Consider the following 23,680-nt stretch of genomic DNA (forward strand, 5'->3'; position numbering starts at 1 on the left):
GAAAAGTAGTTGTCATTTCTGAAACAAATTAAAACTATATTTCAACAGACCCTAGAAAATACAATGTCATAAATTCTAACATAAATCCACAGATATCCACACAGGCTGGGGACTTGCCTGCACACATGTGTGACCCACATGCAGACACATACACAAATAGTCATCACAAAGCAACTAAAAAAATAGGAAAGTGATTGGTAAAGTGTTAATCAAGTGATTGCCCTAGACACTACACAAAATGTGTCCCTGCCTCAGCTTGTCCCCAAGATTCACCAAAGTTTTTCTAAGAATTGTCGAAGGTCTGTGAAAAATATTACATGCTTTTCTTTTTCCTTTCACCAAAAGAAAAATTTAACTAGATGTTTTTTTTCTTAAAAAGGCACGGGAGCGATTGAACTAATACAGAAATTGGCCAACAGAGCGACAGATACAACATCCCTTAATATATATAGTTCAAGAAAGCACATTTCCTCTAAACATCAATTGTTGGCACTTTTCCTATTATTTATATGGACAAGTTTTTATTATAAATTTTAGATAAGTAATTGAGGCTTACCCAAACTGAAAGGCAGAAGGGAATAAAATCCAAGTCTGTGACTGAGCAAGGAATAGTTTCCAGCTCCCGAGTCTCTTGCCCTGAAGACTTCTCAGGTGTATGGCCTCTCTCTCTTATATTTTGAAGAGGAGACACTCAAAGATGTCCTGAAATTCATCACTCCACCCACACTGAAGTTTGATTTTTAGCCACGATTTATGACTGTTCAAAAATCCTGGTGCATCATGTACCAAGAATTCTTGACCTTGGTACATAAATATTTAAACCTAAGGACAACACTGAGTAATGCCTTAAGAGGAAATAATCAAACTACCTCCTCTTATTTTAGCATCAGTTTCTCAAACTAAATAACACTGGCTGTTTATTGCCCTAATATTATTACTCATCGGGTTCTCAATGATACTGAAATCCTGGCGCTTTGGGTTGGCCTTTCCAGATATCCCTCAACACTTCATTTGGCAGATATTAGCCAAGCAAGCTCATCTAGTTTTGGCAGCCTTGATGTAGACAGTTCCAAAAACAAAGGAGGAGAGAAGCAACAAGAAGGAAGCTGGACTTTCCGGAAGTTTGTAAATGCTCTGTCTGTGGTTCAGAATGTGACATCGTCTCATCCAAAGCCAGATTCCCCGGCATCTCAGCTCCTCAGTTCTAAGTCCCTGTAGGGACTCATTTCAGTTTGGATGGAGAAGGGAAATTTTTCTAACGAGTTCGAGAGCATAGAGGGAAACTATGAGTAAGAAGGTTACCATGGGAAGCCCTATAAGGAAGACCATACCTTCAACTCTTCGACTCCATGCAAAACACATGTTAATTGCAAAATTAGATTTCAGCTATGCATAGATGGAGTGACTCTATTATGAGTAAATGCAACTCATTTTTAGAACTTATCACATCCCCAAAGGATTCAGGGACTAATCGCAGACCCACACAATAATATAATGATAATAGTTAAGCTTTATCTAGAACTCACTCTGTGCCAAGATTCTGTTCTAAGTGACTTACATGTGTTAACTCCTTCATTGTCACAACACCCAGGGAGGCAGGTGCTATTGTTATAATGCCCATTTTATAGATAAGAACACTTAGGCCCAGAAAAGTTGAGTGCCTTGGCCAAGTCACATACTGCTAAGAGACAGAACCCAAGCAGGCTGTCTCTAAAGGCTAGACACCTAACCACGAGGTCACACTGCCACTGAGTGAGTAAGGTGGTGAGAGAAGGTGCTGCTAACAAAGGGTTCTAATAGATTTTCTCTCCCCCCAGCATTGTGGCTGACAATGCTCTTGAGCAGGCATTTCCATCTGCATGGGGATTCAGACATAATTTGGACATCAGTCACAGGCTCTGAGAGGAAGAAATGCAAAGTCTTGTCATGGTTAGGAGATTTATCATGTGACATTTGGTGTCAATTTGAGGGATTGGGTCTGCTTATTTCTATTCTCAATTTAGTTGTCCAAGCTCTCATCATTAAGATCGTATGAGTTTCACGCTGAGATAACAGAATCAGGAGCAGGTGACCTTGGAAAAGTGCCCAGGGCATGGTTAAACTCTAGATAGCATTTTGTTAAATAAAATAATATGAACCTAAATGCTCTTATACCTGAAGATGAACTTTTATTTCTCATACTAAAATATCTTTAAAAATTTTTGATTAAATGTAGGCATTTCTTCGTGAGACTAGACCACATGGGTTTTCTAGTTTCAAATAAGATTTCTTAGTTAAAAATAAGGTTTCAATTAGAATTTTGACATGATCATAAAACCTTACAGAAGCATTTAGTAAAATCTAATGATTATTGTAAGATAATCTAGTAATTCACTCAATGATTAAGTCCTTCCACTCAAAGTACTGAAGTGTTTTTTATCAATTCCATTCAAATTTTATAGACTAAAATAAAAGCTATGGATGAGACTGGTTAAATCATCACACCAAACTCATTCACTTGCGGCTAGGGTTGAAACCAAACTTGTTGAACCTCAAAGCCAAGGCTTTCTCTTCTTTTTTTTCTTGAATATCAACTAAAAAAGAAAAAAAATAGAGCCGTAAAGCTTTCTTTCTTATAATTATGGGCTGGGTTATTAAACAAAATAAGCTAGTCTAATTTCCCAAAAGCTTCTTTTTTATAAATAACTAAAACCACTTTGGCTGCTCACTACTATGACACCATCCAACATAAACATATGGTAAGTCATAATAGCTCAGTCAGACAAAACGTGAAAGGCAAGGGCTTCTAACTAATAAATAAAACAGAGATTTTGAGCACTCATTAACTTCTATCAAGCAGAAAGCTTTCAGTATCTGCTTGTTTCTCTAGCATGTACCTTCTTTTTAAGATTTCTCAGAACTACTTTTCATTTTAAAAATTAATCTCAAAAAATAAAAATAAAAAAATAAAAATAAAATAAAAATAAAATAAAAATAAAAATAAATAAATAAAAATTAATCTCACCTAATTTGGCCACAATTTTGTTCTGTCCTCTGATTTTGGGTTATAATTTTGAAATCTAGTGTGTCCCTATTTATGATCTAATTCTCTGGCATTTCTGCTAAAAAAAAATAAACAAAAACCCAAAGCCCTTATTTTTCAGAGTAATAGCTAGCAACTTGCATTTGGCCTATGGCACTCAAATATTTCATAACTGACAAGATATGGTGCAAGACTTCTCCATTTGTCTTGCCTGGTATCATAACTAAATCATGATGTAAGTATCATACTCCAGACCTGGCTATGTATGGGCTGTTCTTAACTATAAACCAAGTCAAAAGTGAGGACATTTTTGTTATGTTACACATACATGAATCCAAGTGGGTCAGGTTCTCACTCAGTAACACAAGAATAAGCAGAGTAAATCTTTGCCCCGTTTCATTAGAGAGTATTTTGGATGTCACTTTCCTCCCATTTCTCCTGATGGGTGTTTGTAGAACCTGTAACAGATGGGGGGACAGGTCCTGTGTGGTGATAGGCGGTCTTGGGAGAAGGCTTTTGTGGGCAGCACCATCCACTGCATCACCGTGGGCAAAGTATTTATCTTTTGATTCTTCTTTGCCACACTTCAAACTCTAGGAGCTCTCAATGCTCTTTCCCTGCCTACCCCTAAGAAAAGCAACTTCTCCCACAGTCTTCTTCAATATCAGTGATGGCAACTCCAACCCTCCAGTTGCTTGAGCCAAAACTCACCATGTGTGGTAGACTCTTCTTTTTCTCACACATCTGATCTGCAACCTATCAGGACATCCTATAGGTTTAGCCTTCAAACACATCCTATTTGTAACCACTTTTCCCCACTTCCCCTGCCACCTTCCTCTCCCTAGCCACCATAATCTCTCACCTAGACTTCCACAATAGCTTATAATAGTTACCCATTCTTCCACCAGTTCTCCTCTTCAGGCTGTTCCTAATAAAGAGGCTCCAGAAATTTTATTAAAACCTCAATCAGATCGTATAGGCCTCCAATACCTTCCCAACTCACCCAGAGGAAGAGCAAACCCTCTTACAGCCCATGAGGGCCCATGCAATCTGAGGCTATTCATCATTTTCCCAACTCCTCCTTTCCAACTGTGAACACAACAGTGCAGTTTGTATGCTTGCTCTTCCTTCTGTCTAGACAGCTTCTTCCAGTGTCCTACCAAGCTAACTCTCTCACCTCCCCAAAGCCAATGTTCTTGTGGTGCCTTCTCAAAAAGACTTACCCTAACTGCTTAATTTTCTTTCTTCTTTCTTTCTTTCTCATTCTTTCTTTCTTTCTTTCTTTCTTTCTTTCTTTCTTTCTTTCTTTCCTTCTTCCTTTCTTTCTTTCTTTCTCTTTCTTTCTTTCTTTCTTTCTTTCTTTCCTTCTTTTTGCTTCTGAATAATGTTTTTCTTATTGAGCTTAAATTCACAATACATAAAATGAATCAGTTTAAAGCGACAATTCAGTAGCAGTTAGTATACTCACAATGCTGTGGATCCACCACTTCTGTCTAGTTCCCAAATATTTTCATCACTCCAAATAAGATCCCACTCCCATTAGTAATTACTTCCCCTTCCTTTCATTTCCCAGCCCCTAGCAACCACCAGTCTGCTTTCTGCCTCTATGAATGTGCTTCTTCTGAATATTCCACATAAATGGAATCATCTGGTAAGTACCTTCATTTAGCATAGTGTATTCAAAGTGTTCATCTATCTTAAAGAATGTATCAGTACTTCATCCCTTTTAGTGGTTGAATAATATTCCATTGTATGAATATACAACAATTTGTTTATCGATCCATTCATTCATGAACATTTGGATTGCTTCTACCTTCAACTATTGTGAATAGCGCAGTTATGAACATTGGTGTCAAAGCATTCATTTGAGTATCTGACCAATCGACTGTAAATGGCAATATTTCCTCCCCCATCCCTTATCTTCTTATCCAGCTCTGGCCTTTTACTAGGGTATCCATCAACTTTTAATTTTCTACTTATGAACTATGTTTCTTGCTTGTATTCTGTTTTCCACCATTAGATTATTAGATCCAGAAAGGTAGGTATTTTTTGTGAGTTTTGTCCACTGATACAGCTCATGCAGGAATAGTGCCCAGCACAAAGTAGATGCTTAAAAATGTTTGTTAAATGACCTGGTACAACTGACTAGGTGTTGAAATGTTTGATCTGGAAAGGAAAGGCTTGTATATGAATCTCAACAGGAGCAATGTACTTTGTGCTGGGCTTGTACATCTCTCCCTTGAAACCCTGGCTTTTCTGTTCTATTTCACGGTGAGGTGAGGCCCCAGGCACTCTTGGAACATCCCATGGGAACCTCAGAGGCCAAGGAGAGAGTCTCCTTCAAGCCAGAAGGACTGAGAACAGAGAGAAGGGAGAAACAGAGATGCTGGCCATATGAAAACTAGCCAGCAGTCTTAAGTGTTCACATATGTGTAATGACTAAATTATAACCAAAATCCCCCAAGACTAACACTTTATGACTGTTTTATAACCTACAGCCTGCAAGTGTTATCCTTCATTTACTTAATGTATCTCTTTCTTTCTCCTGGGGCCAGGGTGGCCTTTATTTTCCCAACATTAGAATCAGCATCTATAATTTCTGTGAGAAATCTAAAATTTACCTGAGAGTTTGAGTGTATAGAATAGCCAAAATGTTGTTTAAAAATAAGAACAGAGTTGGAGAAATTACATTACCTGACTTGGAGACTTAATATAATGCTATAATAATGGAAATGGTGTGGTATTGGCATAAGGATGAACATACAGATCAAAGGATCAGGAAAAAGAGTCCAGAAATAGATTCAAACATACAGAAAATTGATTTTTGATAAAAGCATCAACATAAGTCTATAAGGAAAACATAGTTTCCAAGAAATAATGATAGAAAGACAGATGGAAGACATATCTTTACCTCACATTATACACAGAAATAAAAATAAAATGGATAATATTTGTAAAAAATTACACAGTGGAAAATCTTCATAATTTTCCTACTGGACTAGGACAAATATTTCTTAGACTAAATATAAAAATCAGTAAACATGAAAGAAAAATTAATAATGTAGACTGTATCAAAATGAAGGACAACATTAAAATTTGAATAGGCCAAACTGCGTGCAGACAAAATACAATTTATACATCTGATGTAAGACTTGTATCTATAATTTATAATTGACTCATCTAGATCAATATGAAGTAAACAAATAGCCTGATTTTAAAAATAAGAAAAAAAAATAAGAAAAAGACAAACTGCAATTTCACAAAATATACCAATAGCCAACAAACACATAAAAAAGATGCTCAAAATCATGAGTTATCTGAGAAATGTAAATAATCAAAACTACAATGAGATTCTATTTCATGACTTTACAAAGACCAACAATACTGTGTTGGCAAAGATGTGGTACAACTAGAACCCCCACACATCCCTAGTGGGAGGGCAAAATGATAAATGACTGAAAAACCATTCGGTAACTGCTTACCATTGACTCAGAAATTCTTCTCCTAAGGATTTACCTAAAGGAAACCAAAATATATGCCTACAAAATGTTCATAGAATCTTGATAACCAGCAACACACAAATAGATAAACTACTTTTCTCTCATGATGGAGTGCTACTCAGAAAAAAAAAAAAAAAAGGAAGAACACACTATGAATGGATTTCAGAAACTGGCTATGTGATAAAGACAGGAGTTAAAGAATATACACTGTACAATTCCATTTATATAATAGTCTAAAACTGCAAAGTTAATGGGAGGGCAGCTGTGGGAGTCAATTAACTATAAGGGAGAATAAGAGAAATTTATGAGATGATATCTGAATTGAGATGATAGTATCATACGGTGTACATTTGCCACACCTTCTGGAATTTTACACTTAAAATGTGTTCTTTTTATTGCATGTACATCTCAGTGAGTTGATAAACAAAACCAAAAGTTAAGGAACATCTACTCTGTGCCTTCACATTTTCACTTTTAGTATTTCCCCAAGAAAAGTAAAAGCACATGTCCATTAAAAAAGCTTACAAAAGAATATTTATGAATGCCGTGTTCATACATCAGAAACAGAAAACAATTCAAATGTCTCTTAGCAGGAGAATGGATAAAGAAAAGGCAATTTAAAAAAGGAATCACTGATATTATACCATGATCATGATGAATCTCGACAAGGTCACATCCAGTGAATTTGAGTTCACTGCAAAATAAAAAATAATAAAGCCCTGCCCATTCCCTGCCAAATTATGCCAAGAAGAAGAAATGAAACACAGAAGAGTACATATTACGCATTACACTTCTATGAAGCTCAATGGTTGGCTAAGTAACTTAGCTGGGAATCATAAATTATATGTTTGAGACTGTGGGAATTTGATGGGGAAAGGGTGGGTAGGAACTTTCTGGGAAGAAATGCTTTCTTATGGTGTTTGGGATGGTGATTACATGAGTGAGTATAATCGTTAAATCTCATTCAACATTTAAGCCCTGTGGTTTTAATTGAGCGTTAGTTATTTCCCAGTAAAAAAAAATAATAATAAAGTCATATTCTCCCACGTAAGTAATAAAAGCAGCATTGCACTGAAGTAAAGAGACCGAGATTCATTTCTGGGATACCATGATACCATGCCAGTGTTTTATCATCAAACTTTCCAAAATAAATGATCTGTACGGAAAATTGTTAATTTGGGGGCAGGGGAGTGAGGGAGAATGATTCCAGGAACAAGTTGTCCAAAACAAATTCTGTGGTCTTTTTCTCCAAAACAACAACAACAACAAAAAAAAAAAAAGACAAAAAAAAACTTTTAGGTAAATTTTCTCTCTGAATTTATTTTAATTTTTCTATCTAAGATTTTAACCAACTAGCTAGGCTTATTGGTCATTTCTTAGGTGAGAGCAAAGGTGATGCTTGAAATATTTGACAGAAGCAACATCACATAGGCACTGACCAGCTGCAAGGACACCCACCACTGCAAAGGAGCTGGACTTAACCCTGTGGTTTCTAGATTATGGGGAGGCCCCAGGGAGTACAGCAGAGGGTGTTATGGGGACAGGGATGCTGAGGTAGGGGCTACTGACTCATCAGTAAGAAAATATTTCAGTGTTTTAATAATTAGCATGGTCCTGTATACCAATTCTGCATCAACAGGGCTTGGAAGAGCAGAATGCTGAACCCAGACTGCCCAGTGAGGGCCTCTTAGTCTGTCAACTGCTTCAGATACTAGGGATATCTAGTATACCAAATGCAGCAGACAAAGACATGCAAAAATAACTGCCCACATGGAATTTACATCCTGGCAGAAAAGAAAGATGACAGACAATATAAATAAGTAAAAAAAAATTATAAAAGATTTTAGATGGTGTTACCATTAGAAAAGGAAAGCAGAGGAGGGAAGGAAAGAGAGTTGGAGAAATGAAATTTTAAGTAGAGGGCCTGAGAAGGACAACAGGAAAGGGGACATTTGATATACAGGCAGAAAGGGCAGGCAATGTGGAGGCCCCAACACAGCAGGCCTGGTGTGTCAGAGGGGCAGCAGGGAGCCATGTGGCTTGAGTGGAGTAAGAAATGATAGAGGTCTGGCAACCAAATCCTGCAAAGCTCCATGAGTCATCTTGAGTACTCGAACTTTTACTCAGTGAGAGGGAAATTGTTAGAGGATTTTAAGTCAAGGAATGGCATGGGTGCTGAAAATACCCTTAAGGAGGACAAGGGATGAGGGAGGAAAACAAGTCAGGAGGCTCTATGGTCATCCAGATGAGAGGGAGATGGGAGTGTAGGTGGTGAGAGAAGATTGGATTTTGGATATATGTTGACCCATTGCAGACAGGATTTCTTGATGGATAGGATCTGGGATGTGAGAGAAAGAGAGCAGCCAAAGGTGACTCCAAGGTGTGGCCTGAGCAACTGGACAAAGGGATTACTACTCATTGAGACAGGGAGACTGCAGGTGGAACAGATTTTGGAATAAGCTTAGCTCGGTGTAGGACATATTCAGCTTGACATACAACTATTAGATATACGACTAAAGATGGCAAGTCAATACTGGGGTACTTGCTCCTGAAGTTCAGGAAACACTTTCAGGCTAAGGATATAAATTTGGGAGTTGTCAGCATATAGATGAAATTAAGCCTGTGAGACTGAGATCTCCAAGAGCGCAAGTAGATAAACCATAAGTGAGCAAAAAGAGCAACTTCTTATTTTCACCATGGACTTCCCTGCGGAGAGTTATTCACCTTTCCCTAAAAGATAAATTTGGATCTTTCTGTGTAAAACACTGGGGAAGTGTTGAGAATTCAGCATAAGTTAAAATAAGTTCTTAACTTAGAATTATTTCTTTGTTTCTTTTTCTTGTTTGGTTAGTTTGCTTGATTATTTTGTAAACAACTCGATAGAATCTGAACCCACTTTGGGAACACTGCACTACTTGTTCCTTTAAATATCAATTTGTTAATAAATAGGTGAAATGGTAAAGGCATTATGCTATTGTCATTGTCAGTGAATACCCCCATGTCCTTGCTGAAGCCAGATGGTCTCAGCACTACTTGCTCTCTCCAGCGTATGCCCTTGGAGCAGCCTTAGAGAAAGCAAGCAGAACCCACATTCCAAGGAAAGGGGAAGAGGTGAGGAGCCTTTGACTTACAGCTTGATTGTCAAGCAGCAGTCACATTCTCTTGATGACCTCCCGAGCAGTGTCCTACTTTCAAACATCACCTATACACTGATGACACGCTGGTAATCATTCTCCTTCCCCCCACCACCCCAAAATTAACAATTTTCCCTACAAATCATTTATTTTAGGAAGTTTGATGACGAAACACTGGCAAAGCCTCCAATGGATTACATATGTGGGAGAATATGACTTTATTTTATTTTACTTTTTTTTTTTTTTTTTTTACTGGGAAATAACTAACACTCCATTAAAACCACAGGTCTAAATGTTGAATTTGATTTAATGACTATTCTCACTCATGTAATTGCCATCCCAACACCATAAGAAAGCATTTCTTCCCAGAAAGTTCCTACCCACACGTTTCCCATCAAATTCCTACCATCTCAAACACATGGTTTATGATTCCCAGCATAAGTTACTTAGCCAACTATTGAGCTTCATAGAAGTGTAATGCGTAATATGTACTCTTCTGTGTTTCATTTCTTCTGCTTGGCATAATTTGGTGGGGAATGGGCAGGGCTTTATTATTTTCCCCAACACATTCCTCCTAATCCATCAGCAAGTCCTGATGAATCTACTTTACAGGTATCTTCAGGGCCCAAGCATGTGACCCCATGACAAGGGGGTCATGGCCCTAGCCAGTAGTGCAGGCCATCCCCAATTCTTGCCTGCAGTTTTGCAGTTGCCTCCAAATTTATCTCTTTGGTCCTTCCCTTGGCTCTTAAAATCTATTTTCGGAGCAGAAACCATCATGGCCCTTTCAATCACTCCACTTCTCAAAACTTCTCTTTCATTCAGTGAAAGCCAAGTTCTTTGTAATGGATAAATGGCCCTCCGTGGTATACCACCCTTTACACTTCTCTGATTTGGGTTCTTCCATGTTCCCTACCCTCATTCAACTCCGTGCACAACTTTCTCCTCCCTCTTCCTTGAACACCCCACACTTGCCACCACCTCGGAGCATTTGTACCACCTGATTCCTCTATCGTAGATTCCCTTAAACCAGGCATCTATCCACTCATTCCCTCACTTTCTCCTTAATGAGGTCTACCTTCTGCCTCCATTAATCCTACATTCCCAGTCTCCTTATTCTGTTCTATTTTTTCCATGGCTTTTATGACCTTCTCACACACAATATCCTTGACTTATACATCACATATATATTTTTTTCTGTTTTGTTCCCTTACATATCCCAGAGTAGTTAATAAATAGCTTTTGATTGAACAAATGAACAGACATAGTTAGGTAAGCATGAAGATTAATTTCCTCTCCAAATAGATTGATACTAAATTAAACCCTTTTATTTGTAAAGATGTCATATTTAAGGATGTTTTCATTATAGAGGTGGAAGTAGAAATAGGAAGTGGGGGGATGCCTGGGTGGCTCAGTGGTTGAACATCTGCCTTTGGCTCAGATCGTGATCTCGCGGTCCTGGGATCAAGTCCTGTATCAGGCTCCCCACAGGGAGTCTGCTTCTCCCTCTGCTTATGTCTCTGCCTCTCTCTGTGTCTCTCATGAACAAATAAATAAAATATTTTTTTAAAAATAGGAGGTATATGAATTAGCTCTGCATTTGGCTCAGAGGCCAGGGATGGCACAAACCCTAAGAAATTGAAGGAAGGGAGAATTAAAGTGGGAACAAACATATACCAAAGGACAGAGCAAAAAGAAAAGCCAAGAGATTCATGTTTGAATTCAACCTCTGATTGGTTCAAAATACTCCTTAATGATGGCAGGAGGCAAAGTCATTCTAAGGTCATTTGTTTGGTCACCATGATTTATTTTAAAACGTCTTTGTTTTATAAAGCTTAATGTTGATCACATTTGGAAAATGTTAATCTTTTGTTTTATCTTTAGAAAAGTAATTTCTCTGATGTCCTTTAAAAGTTGATATTTATGTTAGCAATGACCTAACAGAGACTTGTTGATTGTAACATGCTTAAATTTCCAGGAAACAATGCCTACCTCCTGCCACCCACCCCCCACCTCAAAAAAATCAAAATGGAAAAAGATAAGGCACTTTTGAACATTCCAGCCCAGAAACTCTCAGAGCCCTGCACAAAGGGAGAAAAAAGATGAGGGAATTCACAACTGAACACTTTGTCTTTACTTCTCTGCTTACCATTCCTACAGAGTAGTAAAACCCAAGGAAACTTGTCTCTCTCGAACTCAGGGTTCAAGAGACTGGTATTTTTTAGCATTGAAGCTTACCGCTCTGATGGTGAATTGAAGACTTCTGCTTCCAGCAGAGAGTGGCTGATATTTCCTGGCCAACTAAGGACCCAGGGTGAAGAGGACTTTAGAAAGTGCTGGTCGGTCCGGAGTGGGCCGAGAGCATGAGGAGCACAGAGAGGGACCAGCAACCTCAGATGCATTCACATCACCTCATTTCCTTTCCTTGGGGATAAGCCTCCACCCTGAGATCCTCAGTTGCGTGAGTAGGGCTGAGAGTGTGGAGGCTCCAGTGCACAGAGGAGTCCAGTCCCTTTAACACTGTGACCACAGGGCTTCTGAGAGGAACATGGGAGGAAGTCTGGATTGCCAGCTTACAGTGGGCTCACACTGGCACCTAATATCCACACTGGAGTCACTTTAAGGAAGTTGTCATAAATAGTCTTGGGTAGGGTCTGCAGTTATTGAAATTCAAAGTTATCCATCCATCCAGAAAATAAGGTATAAGGTTTTGTTTATATCTCAGTTACGTTGTGGTGCACACCAACCAACTTTTTTTTTTTTTTGCACCAACCAATTTTATGTAGTTTTTCCATCAGGGCACTGACCTGTTTCACCTGGGGCTGGGCCACACATGGCTCCAGAGCCAATCCCACAGACTAAACCCAACCCTTTTTGTGCTCATATTCAGTCTTGCTGCAGTGAGCCCAAGCTCTCACCATCATTCACAGGGCATAGGAGTTGAACGCATAGGATCTGAATCAGCCAGAGCTAGGTTTCTCCCCTACTTCACAGAACAATTATAAGGACAACAGGATATGGTACATGAAGAGCACTTGGCTCAGGCCCTGGCACAGAGCAAATACTCAATATATTATTATTGTTGCTGCTTCTGCTATGCTATTACAAGTGTGCTAAACACAGTTATGTCCCAGACAAGCTGGAGCTTCCCCACCCCTGACCCAGCTCCCTTTCATCACCTCACATCTCCAATCCCCACCCCCAGAGTCTGCACTCAGTTTTCGGGAAAGCTCCTAAAAGAAAATGCAAGGGGAAAGCTTTAGGACATTGGCCTTGGCTAATGATTCCATGGATAAGACACCAAAAGCATAGTAATATAGAGAAAAATCGAGAGAAAAACAGAGGGACTACACTGCTCTAAAAACTTCTGCATAGCAAAGGAAATGATCAACAGAATGAAATGGCAACCTATGGGATGGAGGAAAACATTTGCAAATCATATGTCTCAGAAGGAATTGATTCCCAAAATATATAAGGAGCTCTTCCAATTCAATAGTAAGAAAGACTAACCCAATTAAAACATAGGCTAATGACTTGAATAGACATCTATCCAAAGACCTACAGATGGCTAAGGTACATGAAAAGATGCCCAACATCGCTAACCATCAGGGAAGTGTAAACCCAAACTACGATGAGATAGCACTTCCCACCTGTCAGTATGGTTATTATCAAAGAAACAAAAGATAAGGATTGGAAAGCATGTGGAGAAATTGGAATCCTTGTACCCTGCTGGTGGGAATGCAAAATGGTACGGTTGCTAAGGATAACATGAAGGTTCCTGAACAAGTTAAAAACAGAAAACAGAACTAGTGATCCAGCAATCCCATTTCTGGGTATTTTTTATTTATCAGGATGTCAAAGAGATATTAGCCCTCCCATGTTCATTGCAGCACTACTCACAGGAGCCAGGGTATGGAAACAATGTAAGTTCATAGGGGGATGAACAGGTAATCAAAGTGTGGTGTGTACATACAATGGAATAATACTCAGCCCGAACCTCATGAGAAGTGAAATGAACCAGTCACAGAAGAACAGATATTACATTATTCCAGTGATGTATATAGTCAAATACATAGACCCGAAGAGTGGAATGGTGTTTCCTGGAGCTCAGGAGAGGGGGAAAAGATCGGAGTTAGTACTCAACAGGCATAAGTTTTCAGTTAAACTAGATGAATAGTGTCTAGAGATCTACTGAACGATATTTTGCTTTTAGTCAACAATACCGGATTGCACACTTAAAACTTCATTAAAATGGTGGGTCTCACATTAAAGATTTTTACTACATAAAATAAGAAAAAAAAAAGAATTAAAGGCCCCTGTTTAGAATCCAGACAACACAGCTGGCCCTTTCCCTTCTTCTTTCTGAAACCTGGACTTGATGGCTGTCAGAGTTTTGATCCAGACAAGAGGGTCTTTTTCCCCTTCACCCTGAACTAGCACCCGACTACCTGCACACACATACACACACGGGCTACACTCACACAGTTTCAGCATCCCCCTGCTGGGAGACTCCTGCCTTGTTGCCTACCCACCACAGTGCATTTGCGTTTATATATCAATGTCACCCAGAACTTTGGAGACTCTCTCCTTTGAAGCTGTCCATCTCTGCATTCACAGAAAACTGGGAAGGTGGAGGGGTGAGCAGAAAATGACAGACCCTCCCAATCATAGGATGAGTATTTTGGAGGATGTAGATGAAGAGTTCCTTTCCCAGAGAAGCATGTGTCTGAAAACCAGACACCCAGGTCCCCTTGAGCTATTGGCCCATGTCTCCAAAATAGAGGCATCAGTTAGGAAGATACTTTGGGACCAATCACCGCATCTAAACAACCAGTTATTAAGAACAGAAAGAACCTGATGACTTGCTGGGGATTCTGTAAAGCCCAAATCAGCATCCCTGGCAGCTGGTCTGTAGGACATAGACATAAGAGATCCCAGAGTGGAAAAGGAAAACAAATAATGATGATGATGGGGGTTGACATTTACCCAGTATTTACTGTCAGCTAGGTACTGAACTTAAGTACTCTGCATCCATTTAATCTTTAGAAACTACCCTCAGAGTCTGACAATAGTACTAACATGATCATTTCATAGGTAAGGACTATAAAAATGAAAACAAGTTGGATGATTTGCTTAGAGTCATGCATCACATTAAGTGTAAGAACAGGGATTAAATCCAATTCTGTGCAACCCCAGAGCTTTATGTCTCAGATACTCTACATAGAATAGCAAAAATGGAATAACAATGTTCATACTGATATTTGGGGGACAATGACACACAGACAGTTTGACCTCCGATGCTAGTAAAAGAACCGGCGCTGCCATGGGGAAGCCCACCTCCCACGTCTCTGCTCCTGGAGGAAATTATTAAGAAAAGCTGACACTCAGTGGGTAAAACTTTAAAGGCCAGCTCTGCCATTTTTGGATCTACACACTTGGTTGGGCAGCCTTCGGTGAGAAAGACAATAGAGCCACCAAACAAGTCCTCCAAACAGGCTACTGATAATTGTGAACTGAAATCAGTTATTCACCCCTGCCCTCCTCCTTGTATCCGCCACCACTTGTTTTCCAGGCTGTGTTTCCTTCACCCTGATGGCTGACTTCGCCTCCCACACCATGTGTCTCTCCTTCACTCCCACGGCCCTAGAGCTCCTTCCTCCCTGAGTTCTTTCCCCTGTCACCATCAGACAAGATTCCACATCTGGATTTTCATGTACTCCAGAAAGAATAGCTGATATATGCACACTCTGTGTGTACACTGCGAGGCTCCCTTTGCTCTCCCACCCTCCACCAGAACTTTCCAACAAATGAGGCCAAAGTTCCATATTATACAAACAAGACTACCAAAGACTCTGTCGATCTCTAGCTTGATTTTCCTCATTGGTAACATTATTTTTCTTATAAACAAAAAAATGGATAGCAATTATTATTTTTAACGTAAATTTTTGCTTTAAAATGTCATTCCCTTTGAGATGAAAGTATTTAAAAAACAACCCAAGGGCACTTACCATCAACGAGTCGTACTCAAGGTCTTTCTTTCCCCAACTCTCTCCCAACAGACTTTAACTCTGAACATCAATTTGTCTAATAGACCTCTGTTTAACACAATAGCCACTTTTCTTTAAAAATCTCCATTTTCTTTATCATAGGAACCAGGTTCTTGATAAGCTAAAATTCATGAATAGTGCTGTTAACAAATGCACTACAGTTTTCACCACATCTCTGTTTTTCAAAGATCTCTGACGATGCTCCCCTCTTGATGTTAACACTATCTCTGCTGATGGTTACATTTCACCTTAAGTAGTCTTTGCTTCCCTTGTGGGTGACTTTCTCAGCAAAACCTCCTATCTCCATGTAGGTGGCAGGTCATTCAGTGCCTTGAAAGTGAGTTGGCAGCTGTAACTTCCTGAAAGCTGCAGGTCCAAAAGCAACTGTGCATGTTCCTGTAGCAAGTTTTGCTGCTGGTGCCTCCGTGTGAATGGCTTGAAAACTCTGAAACAGGAGCCCTGGATGGCTCAGCCAGTTAAGTGTCTGCCTTCAGCTCAGGTCATGACCCCAGCATCCTGGGATCCAGCCTCACATTGGGCTCCCTGCTCAGTGAGGAATCTGCTTCTCTCTCTGCCTCTGCCCCTTCCCCCACCCCCCGCTCATGCTCCCTCTCTCTCAAATAAATAAATAAAATCTTTTAAAAAAGAAGAAAACTTTAATGTATATCAGGTACTTAAGTGTGCGCCTGTTTCTGTGTGCAGGCACTTTACACATGCAATCCCATGCATTTCTCACAGCGTTATTAGAGGCCAGAAAGGCTGAGGATTACTTTACCCAAGGCAACAGGCTCTACAAGAAAAACCCAGAATCCAAAGCCTCCATCATTGAACTTCTTCCCTGTGCCACCAGGGAAAGTTGTAATACAGATCTTTGAACACATAGTACAATGATTAGAGCTCTGGATGAACCAGCACTAATCATTTACATGATTTTTGTTTCAAAATGTTGGTGACTTTCAAATAATCAGGATGTATCATCTACTAAGGAATTCTCTGCTATGGCAGAGAGAGCATGAGCTTTAGATACGTACTGGGTTTCCTCTTACCAGCAGTAAGACGTTGGGTAAATTCCTTACTCTCTCTAAAACTTTTGTGCAAAGGGTATTGTTATCAATATGAAATGAAAAAATCTGTAAAAACGGTCAGTGATATTAATGGATACCAAATGGCTTCCTGCCCTATCATGGACTCAACCTATTCCCACCACAAGTATACTAAGCACATGTGTGCACATGCACTCGTGCACACACACACTTCAAAATTTGTTTACTTTTTTTCATCCTTGCTTCAAGAACCCAGTCTCAACAAGGGAGTCAGAGTACCTCTTATCCTTACCTATGGTTACTATACCTAAAAGATGAAAATTGACAGCAGCATTTAATTTCACACTACATAATCTTGATATGGAACATGCTTTTTACATGAGGTCATCTATTATTTTTTGGCCCCTGCTTGAGACCTGGGGAAAATATGCTCAAACAAGAAACCAAACAGTCCTTACTGATGCACTCAACATGGTGTTGGGCACTGTGAAAGATGTAAAAGAACTGTAAGACTCTCTCATGACCCTAAGGAAGTAAACTCTCGAAAGAAAAAATAAGGTGTGGTGGGGGGAAAGTAGCATTTTACAAATCTGAAAATTTTGAGTTTAAATTGGACACAAATTTGCAACAATCTGGATATATTTTAAAAATAGGGTAGGTCATTGAGAGACTAGCAAGCCACCTTCATTCAGGAGTGGAATTCTAAAAATCCTTCTGGCATGATTGAGCTACTGGCTTCCCCTAACTCTAGATCTCTTGATATCCTTTACCATCATATGAGTGTTGAAACAGCCTTGTTAAGAAACTTGGGCCAACTCTGCTGTGGAATTTATCTTTCAAAGATCCTCTCAGCATTGGTACTTACATATTTTAATATTATCAAGATGATTGATGGCATTTTCAATGTTTCTATCAACAGTTTAAGCAATTTGAAGTTCAAGGAGACCAATGTCTCTCAAGATGCAACACGTTTATGTGAAGGAAGATAGAGGGGTCTCACAGCCATGGCAGCTTCATAAAACTTCTCTTTAACCGTCCGTCTAGCTGCAAGGGCTCAGAAAAATGAGGCATTCGGAGATTCCTGTTGATGCCCTCAACTGACAGGGAAAGACTAGGAGACTGGGAAAGGCAAGAGCCCAATCCCCTCCAGACTCTCTTCCCCGGCCTGAAGATGGTACACTCCAAGTATGGTTTTCCCACAGGCCACACTCACTAAAACTGACTGGACTCCTTGGAGGTAACTGCCCTAAACAGGAGCACCCCAGAACCAACAGAAGGCAATGCTTCTCTAAGAGAAAGCAGAGCAACATCTGTGGCAACTCGCCACTCTAGGACATGAAAGGAAAGATAAAAATTGGCCAAACTCATTCATCTGAAAGCAGAACAGATTGGCACTGCCGGAAGAACAGCAACATGTTCATTGCCTGTGGGTGTGCATGTGTGCACACGTGTGCATGTGCAGACAGGTGTGCCAGTGCTTGTTTGTGTGTTTGTGGGTGGGTTTTGTCCACATGGAGGGGACATCTTTGCTCTACACCCAAACCAAAATGAGCTTTCAGATGTCAAAATCTCACCAAATGGCCCAAACCCAGAGGTTAGCTAGTCTTCCTTGCACCTTGGAGCCCAAGGAATAATTGGCTCAGACCCACTGCCAATTCCACAACCAAATGACAACCCAAGTCCTCCCTGTGATGTCCACTAATTCCTGGGCTCATTATGTCAAGGTTCCCCCTGTCCCTAACATGGGTCCCATCTCTGTTCTGCTCAGCAGCCTAGAACTAGTTCCTTTTCCAGTGTGGACCCAAGAAATCCATTTATACCAAACAATTCTAAAATGTGGCACACCAAGCTAAGTAGATACCATGGCCTCCTCCCATGCAGGCATTCTCTCCATCCTCCTCTCTCACGTCTGTTCATCACCACCTCTTCCCTCCCAGAGGAGCTCAGGAGCCTTTCCCTTCTGCACTCCCCAAATCCACCAAGGTGCTAGGCAGCTAAAAAGGCTGCATTCCGTTTTAGAAAGAAACGGAAGCTATAGATTGCCAATTCATTTTCTCTGTCACATCCCCCTTTGGTTTACCTTTTCCTCCTCATGAATACCCTTTCCCTCCTTCTCGCACCTTCTCACCTCTTACCTGCTTGCTACAACCCACTGAATATGTTGACTAGTGAGCTTTGCTGCTTTATTCTCCCAAGGAGTAGAGAATTACTTGAAAAGTAGGAAAATCTTATAAATGCAAAATCTAACTAACTTATAAAATAATCTCAGAATCTATGGGAAAAAATCCCAGAAAACTGTAGGAGTAGTATTTTCACTCAGAAAACTCAAATCAAATTAAATATATAATCAGAAACTTTACTTCCTGATCAAACTAGCCTGGGTGTCTCTATCTCACCCTTCATTCACCCTGTATCCCTGTTCTCCTCCTCCTATTTAAGAGGAAATAAAAACTCAACCTTAATTCATAGTAACACTATACTAAGTTCTTTCAGATCTTTTATGATTTTGTATGTAGGTAAAAATTTTCGTATCTTCAGGACTTTAATTGGCTATTCATGATTTTATTGAAGCAATTACCCTTAATAATTGGCTCCCACTTATCCTTATATAATCTATGTAGGTCAGAAGCTTTGGGTCACAGTACTCTTTATCTCTTTCTTTCACATTAAAAAAGTAAAACCAAGCATGCAAGTGCCCCCCTATCCCCTTACTCCTATTCCAATGTTTTTAAAAAGTCCTGTTTGGCTGAGTTAACAGAGGTACTTCGCTTGGGAATTGAGCAATGGGAGTTATGATGAAGCCATATGTTCAACTGGAAGAAAAAACAATCTTGAGCTGAAAGATTCGATTTTTATATTCTCTCTCTGTCTCTTCGCCTCTGTTTCTTTCTCTCTCTCTCTCTCTCTGTTACACACACACACACACACACACACACACCCTCCTTCTCCAAAAGAAAAAATGAAAGATGTTTAGTCAATGACTTCTATAAAATACATTTAGATTGCTCCACCCTTTAACAAGGTTCATGTGTTCCCTGTTGGACTTGAGTAGTTTAAACAAAAGGATGAGAAATTAGGTAGCTAGAAATTGTGAGGGTCCAAGAAAATGCATCCTCAGTAGGTGTGGCAGCCAGCATCCAAGATGGCCCTTGAAGATGTCTACCTCCCTTGTGTAGTCCTTGTCCACACTGTACCAGGCAGGTCTACATGGCCAATAAAATATGGGACAAGTGAGCACTTGCCACTTTCAAGGTTAGGTTAGGGATCTCTGTCCAATCTCTCACTCTACGAGAAGCTGTGCAGTGAACAGCCCAGGGAGTGGTGCATATGGAAAGATCACAAAGCCTCCTGCCAACAAGTCACAAGGGTGAGTTTGAGGGAAATCTTTCAGGCCCAGTCAAGTCTTGAGAGAAATGACAACTTCTGGTTGGTGAGTTGACCTCAACTTCATGAAAGACCCTGAAGTAAAACCATCCAGCTAAGGCACTCTCAGATTCTGGATCCTCAGGAAACGTGCGAGATGACAATAGTTTATTGTGTAAGCTACCAAATTTTAGAATAATTTATTATACAATAGTAGATAACTATTTGTTAATAATAACATGTCTACAACTATTTTCCTTGTGGTTCTATCAATGAGGAGATAAAAGTCCGGGTCCCTGCTAGAATGAAATGACTTGATCTTCATAGGTTTTTGCATTGTATTTCCCTTAAAAAGTATAAAAAATTCAACTCCTACTCCTACTTAAAGACTTTCTGCTCTCTTCATTATCAGGACTTCCTGTTTGAGAGATTGTGCCACAGTTCTTGAAAGCACTTCTCTCCTAGTCTTATCAGATCAACTACATCATCATCTATGTATTAAACAGATCTTTGCCCACTTAACACAAGGAAACAAATTCTTTTTTTTAAGCTTTATGTATTTATTTTAGAGAGAAAATGCTTGTGAGTGGGGGAGAGGCAGAGAAAGAGGGAGAGAGAGTCTGAAGTAGACTCCACGCTAAGCATGGCACTCATGGGGCTCTATCTCACAACCCTGAGACCAGAACCTGAGCCAAAAGCAATAGTTAAGAACCTGAGCACTTAAGCAACTGCACAGGTGCCCCATAAAGGAAACAAATTTGTTTTATCATAGAAAGCAATATTGCATGGTGATTTCCTCAAACTCTAGGGTCTATACCATGTCTGTACAGGTCAGCAAAGACATCTGAGAGGCCTCATGGGGACAGGTCTCTGAGGAAAGTGTGATGCCTTCCTCTTATAGTAGCCTTTGCTCCCTGGAATCTCAAGCAAATGCCTTGGCTTCTCACACAGTGATTGCGTAAGAGGAAAACCCAATCTATAGGTCATGTCCTCCATCTTTCCCTTGTGTGGAGGCCCTTGCTCTTTGAAGTATCAGTCACTTCTCATATCTTTTCATGTTGTAAGAGCTTAAGAGGAAGGCCAACCTATAGTCATCTTCTCATTCTTTCCTCTCATCTAAATAAATGTCAATATTTTCCTTCATGAACCTAGGTGTCCTAAACCTAGAAATCCAGAAGCAAACTTCTATCTAAGACTCGTGAAAGCTTAAGCATGGACTTTATTTGCTGAAATTCTTCACTCCTGTCAATATTCATGACAAGTCCAGATAATTTGAAGCATCCCAAGAGAATTTAGGTTTAGAAAGATTAAGAAAGGAAAGAAGGGGATTTCAACAGAGACCATCCACATGCATTTTTAGGAAGTCACTTTACTCATCCACTCAAGAAAGTTTCTCTGCAGGATCCTGTCCTTTGGCTCCTGGTAAGTGGGTAAAGATTCTCCCAAAATTAACTTTCTTCATTGATTACATGTTTTAATATATATATATAGTTATGTTATTATGATTTATTATTATCTCTTCTAAAAATACAACAACTTCTCTTTTCCCTTTTTTTGTCTCTTTCATGTCTTTTGGTCATGTATATATATATACATAATATTTATACATAATTATGTATATCTTGCACAATTATATTCATACACACTCTTAGAAGTAGGGCTTAGAAATATATGAACACGTTGGAAATTATTTTCTGAGTATTAGGGATAACACTCAGAAATACTCAAAATGTCTTCTCTGAACATCACTTAACATAGAAACACATGATTTTAATATTCTGTTGTTTTGGGCTTTAGACATAACCACAGTACCTGTTAGATGTCATGAGTTCTGTGTTATGCAAGTACGTTGGCAAATATATATATTTTTAAAAACATGAATTAACCAATTTATAAGTTTCTTTTTGTTATCATTGATAGGAAAGAAGCATCTTGGACATGAGATTGTTAAGCTGTCTCTGAGAAATGTCAGAACTTACTAGGTTGGCAGCAGAGGGGCAGAAGGAAGTATAGAGGGAGAGTTGTATGCAGATGTTTTCATATTTACATTTTAATGATAACTGTTAACGTGTATTAGTCTCTTTGGCTGTACTATAGGAATACATTAAGTGATTCAATAGAAACATACCTCCTTGCTAATTGAATATTATAGATTGGATGATGAATTTTTTTAGAAGCATTATATGTTGTGTACTCTGTTACTTTATGTCTCAGTTTTAATTGAGCATTAAGGGAATGCAGTATTTTAATTGTAACTCTGCCAATATCTTTATCTAGAGGCCTGTTGCCATTTTTGTCACCAAGAAAGGCAGGATTAAACTTTTTTTTTCAGATGGAGTTGGTGTAGTGTATTCTTGGTTATCAAAATACTCATAGTTTGGGGACTTTGACATGATAAATATTCATGGTGTGTAAAAGCATGATATATAACTGTACAATCTTACATTAAAATGCTTACTTGTGTAGATAGATTTACACATGAGACCTAGAAGTCAAACTGTAAACTGCTTGTGATTATGGATGATTTTGTTCTTTGCTTCTTGTGTTTTTCAGTTTCCTTTTATGCACATATTAACTTTTAAAAAATAAATTTAAAAAAAAAACAAAAAAAATAACAATGTAAATCACAATAAAAATCACAATGAAAAAAAAAATCACAATGAATTTTGTTGGACTTTGGCAAAATAATTCTAAAATTAAATTGGAAAATAAATAAAAATAGCAAAACTAATGTTTTATGAAGTTCTCATGTTTTCTAGGTATTGGTTCCAGCCACCATACTACCAATCATTGTCATAATAGACTTATCGAGTAAGGACTATTAGTACCCCTACTTTGTAGATAAGGAAACTAGGCATGAAGAAGTGATTAATTTGTTGGGTCAGTTGGGGAGCTGATTTGAACCCAGGAAAGTGAAGCCTATACTCTACCCAATATCTGTGCTGCTTCTCAACTTTTCAGGAATACTTGAGAAAATGAATAGCATTCTCCAGGAAAATGTTAAAAATAATAAAATAATAATAAAAGGTTGAGAGAATGAGTGATTTATCTTTCCAAATATTTTTTCATGGGACTGTTGTCCAATAAAATCTCAGTAATTAAAATAATATGGAATAACTATAGGAGGAGAAAAATTGCTTGATGGAATAGAATAAAAAATCTAGAAGCAGCTCTAAACATTCAGAAGAATTTATCATGACATGACCAGAAACAGCCTAACAAATGTGAAGACAAGAATAGATTTTAAATAAATAGTGTTAAAGGCATTTAAATTTACCTAAGTAAGGTAAATGTTTTAATATAAGCATTATAAGATACAACCAGTAGAAAAATAAAGTTTAATTGATGAAACAATTAAGTTCCAAATGAATTAAAGGTTGAAAAGAAAGAAAGAAAGAAAGAAAGAAAGAAAGAAAGAGAAGAAGAAGAAGAAGAAGAAGAAGAAGAAGAAGAAGAAGAAAGAAGAAGAAGAAGAAGAAGAAGAAGAAGAAGAAAGGAAGAAGAAAGAAAGAAAGAAGAAAGAAAGAAAGAAAGAAAGAAAGAAAGAAAGAAAGAAAGAAAGAAAGAAAGA

The 23,680-nt window shown here is 38.8% G+C and overlaps 1 protein-coding gene across 3 annotated transcripts in view; it reads right to left on the bottom strand.

Annotated features, from left to right (window-relative positions):
• The window catches only part of IL1RL1 (interleukin 1 receptor like 1), a 69,163-nt gene that overhangs the window by 18,306 nt on the left and 27,177 nt on the right, over window positions 1-23,680 (bottom strand). Inside the window, exon 1 of one of the 3 annotated variants that reach the window (XM_041756227.1) lies at window positions 557-664. The exons of the other annotated variants lie outside the window; for them this stretch is intronic. The gene's annotated coding sequence lies outside the window, so the exon portion shown is untranslated. Of the gene's footprint in view, window positions 1-556; window positions 665-23,680 lie in introns of those variants that run through there. 3 annotated transcript variants of the gene reach the window in all.

Source organism: Vulpes lagopus, chromosome 5 (assembly GCF_018345385.1).
Source record: "Vulpes lagopus strain Blue_001 chromosome 5, ASM1834538v1, whole genome shotgun sequence".
NCBI classification, from domain to species: domain Eukaryota; kingdom Metazoa; phylum Chordata; class Mammalia; order Carnivora; family Canidae; genus Vulpes; species Vulpes lagopus.